Below are 4,288 nucleotides of genomic sequence, written 5' to 3' on the forward strand. Positions count from 1 at the left end.
GCAGTGGTACCAGTTGTATAGCCAGTAGAGGTTGGGAACAGGTGGGAGACGTTGTATGAGCGGTTCAGGAAACAGCAGCCCCCGATCTTTGAGGGAGGACCTGATCCCCTGAAGGTCGAACAGTGGATGACCATGATTACTACTATCATGGATTTCATGAGGGTAGAGGGACATGACAGAGTGGCCTGTGCCACATATATGTTGAGAGAGGATGCCCGTATTTGGTGGGAAGTGGCATCACAGACCAAAGATGTTACTACATTGAGTTGGGAAGGATTCAAGGACCTATTCAATTAGAAGTACTATAATATTGCCATCAGAGCAGCGAAAGTGTAATGCCCTGGTTACCCCAGAACAGTTACGGTGAACAGTGAACCGGAAATTTGACCCGCTACCCGAGTCCTTTGGTTAAAAACGTGATCTAAGTGTTATTATCGGGTTAAGGTGAAAAAAAACCAGTAAAAAGGAAAGGATACATTTCATTAAGTAAATAAACTGCTCATGAGCCTTTCAAAATGTTTACAAGATGTTTACAATACAAAATGGTCGCTACAGTTTCAAATTTACAATCCCCGCCGACCTAAGCGGGTACTAGGTTCAACCCCGAGGCCTAAGGCTTGAATCCCCAAACTAAAAACACAATTCTGGCCAAAAATGCCCTGATGGGCTGCGGCTCACCTCCCTGACAGAGGCATTTTTACCCCAGAAACCACCTTAGGCCGCGGCACACCATAGACAGGTCGTGGCTCATTACGCAAAACAGCAAACTCCAGCTGAATCTTCCCCGCATTTTCCCTTGGAACCAAAGCTTCAAACCAGTTCCAAACCTCTTCCAAACATTCAATTTAACCCCTAAACAACATCTATATCAAACCCCCACCAAAACCTAAGCTAAACATCAATCAAAACCTCCACAAATCCAAACTTCCATCAAGAAAACATAAGCTGAAAAACTAAAAGAAAAGCAGAGCACAACCAGAAACCAATGACTAAAACTCACCTCAAATTCGAATTTAAACCTCCTTCAATGGTTGAACCAAGTCCACAAACCCAGCCCTTTCCTAGCTTGAAACCCCACTTTGAGCTCAAAACTCCAAAGAAGAAAGGGAAGGAATTGATGCACGGGAAGGAGAAAGAGAAACCCTGCTTTTGCTCTGCTTTTCTACAGCCATCTAAGGTCATATAAATCCAAACCCAAATGACTAAAATACCCCTAAGTCACTTAAGGCTTCTAAAGTCATTTCAAGGGTAAAATTGGTACTTTCCACTTATCCCGTTAATCATAATTAACGCTTCCCAATTCCTGCTAATCCCAATATTCTCAAACACCAATAATTCATATCCCGTTACCCTATAATTCCCGGTAACGCTCTAATCATTAAAACACCCCAAGACTCACCCCGAGCCCGGAGCTTAAGCCCGTTATGACCAAACCGATAAATCGTACTTACAGATCGTCTCATGCCGAGATACTCGAACCAATCCACATTATAATGTGGCCTTACAATATATCATTGACATGCAAACAAATATACAATTATGCCCTCAATGGGCCAAATTACCAACACACCCCTGTAAACAAATGTGGACCCACATGCATGCATTTAACATCATATTATAATATAATTCTCATAAACATGCATAAATTCACTTAATGGCATAATTAAACAGTTATGGCCCTCCCGGCCTACTAATCCAGCCATTAAGCCATATTAGGGTATCCGGGGCATTACAACTATCCCCTCCTTACAGAAATTTCGTCCTCGAAATTTACCTGAACAGCTCGGGAAACTGACTCCGCATATCTAACTCCAGCTCCCAGGTCGCCTCCTCGAACTTGCTGTTCCTCCACAATACCTTAACCAAAGGTATTGTCTTGTTCCTGAGGACTTTATCTTTCTTGTCAAGTATCTGAAGAGGCTGCTCCTCAAAGGAGAGATCCGGCTCAAGCTCCAGATCTTCATAACTCAAAACATGACTCTCATCAGATACATACCTCCGAAGAACGGATACATGGAACACATTATGCACGGCCGACAATGCTGGAGGCAAAGCTAGCCTGTAAGCTACTTGACCAATCCTCTCCAGGATCTCAAATGGACCTACAAACCTAGGACTCAGCTTGCCTTTCTTCCCAAACCTTCTCACCCCTTTCCATGTCGAGACTCTAAGGAAGACATAGTCTCCCACCTCGAACTCCACGTTCCTGTGCTTGGGATCTGCATAGCTCTTCTGTCTACTCTGAGAAGTAAGCATCCGAGCTCTAATCTTATCAATAGCCTCACTGGTCCTCTAAACTGCCTCAGGACCTAAGTATCTCCTTTCACCTGTCTCATCCCAATGAATGGGAGATCTACACTTCCTACCATACAGCATCTCATAAGGTGCAACTCCAATGGTAGACTGATAACTGTTATTATAGGAGAACTCTATCAAAGGCAAATACTTACTCCATGATCCACCAAAGTCCAGCACACATGCCCGCAGCATGTCTTCCAATATCTGGATCGTCCTCTCAGATTGCCCATCTGTCTGAGGATGATAAGCTGTACTGAACTTCAATTGTGTACCCATGGCTGTCTGTAAACTCTTCCAGAACTTGGAAGTAAAAGTAGGGTCCCGATCTGATACGATCAACCTAGGTGCTCCATGGAGGCGCACGATCTCTCTCACATAGAGATCTGCATACTGGTCAACTGTATAAGTAGTCCTCACTGGCAGAAAGTGAGCTGACTTGGTGTAGCGATCCACTATCACCCAAATGGAATCATGCTGACCAACGGTCCTGGGTAAGCCCACCACAAAATCCATCATGATGTCTTCCCACTTCCACTCTGGGATATCCAGAGGCTGCAATAACCCTGCCGGCCTCTGATGCTCAGCCTTGACCTGTTGACATGTCAAGCACTTAGCCATATACTCTACTACATCTCTCTTCATCCCTGGCCACCAATACAATGATCTCACATCCTGATACATCTTCGTGGTGCCTGGATGCAAAGAGTAAGGTGTAGTATGAGATTCATCCAGAATCTCCCGCCTCAATGCAGTGTCTAATGGAACGCATATCCGCCCTTTGTATCTCAACAACCCAAAATCAGACACTGTATAGTCTCTGGATGCTCCAGCCAAGACATCCTCTCTAATCTTGATCAGCTGTGGATCACTCAACTGACCCTCTTTGATTCTCTCCAACAGCGTAGACTGTAGCGTAATATTGGCCAACTGGCCCACCAGCAACTCTATACCAGCTCTGGTCATATCGTCAACTAACTCCCTGGCTATCAGCCTAATACCATGAATCTGTCCCGGACCCTTCCGACTTAAAGCATCAGCTACCACGTTGGCTTTCCCTGGATGATATAGAATCTCACAGTCATAATCTTTTAACAACTCCAGCCAATGCCTTTGTCTCATATTCAAGTCCTTATGAGTGAAGAAGTACTTCAGGCTGCCAACTCTAAATCATGAGTAGGATACCTCTTTTCGTACTCCTTCAGCTGACGAGAAGCATAAGCTATAACCTTCTCTGATTGCATCAAAACACAGCCCAAACCCTGATGAGAAGCATCGCAGTAAATCACAAACTTCTCCTGGTCTGTCGGAAGACTCAGAATCGAAGCTGTAATCAACATTTGTTTCAATTCCTGGAAGCTGTTCTCACATTTATCTGACCACACAAACTTTTGACTCTTGCGTGTCAGCTCAGTCAACGAAATAACAATTTTTGAGAATCCTTCCACGAAACGCCTGTAATACCCTGCCAATCCAAGGAAACTTCTAACCTCAGAAGCATTCTTTGGCCTTGGCCAATCTCTGACCGCTTCAATCTTTGCTGGATCTACTTTAATCCCCTCCTTACTGACAATGTGCCCAAGAAAGGATACCTGAGACAACCAGAACTCACACTTCTTGAACTTAGCAAACAGTCTGTGTTCCCTCAATCTCTGTAGAACCAACCTCAGATGCTTCTCATGCTCTGACTCAGACTGAGAATATACCAGAATATCATCGATGAAGACGATCACAAACTGGTCTAGATAATCTTTGAACACTCTGTTCATCATATCCATAAAAGCAGCAGGGGCATTAGTCAATCCAAATGACATAACTAAAAACTCATAATGCCCATACCTGGTACGAAAAGTGGTCTTCGGTATGTCTCCCTCCTTGACCCTCAACTGATGATAACCAGAACAAAGGTCGATCTTAGAGAATACCGTCTTACCCTGCAATTGATCAAACAGATCATCTATCCTTGGCAAAGGATACCGGTTCTTAATTGTCA

This window comes from Humulus lupulus, chromosome 8 (assembly GCF_963169125.1).
Source record: "Humulus lupulus chromosome 8, drHumLupu1.1, whole genome shotgun sequence".
NCBI classification, from domain to species: Eukaryota; Viridiplantae; Streptophyta; class Magnoliopsida; order Rosales; family Cannabaceae; genus Humulus; species Humulus lupulus.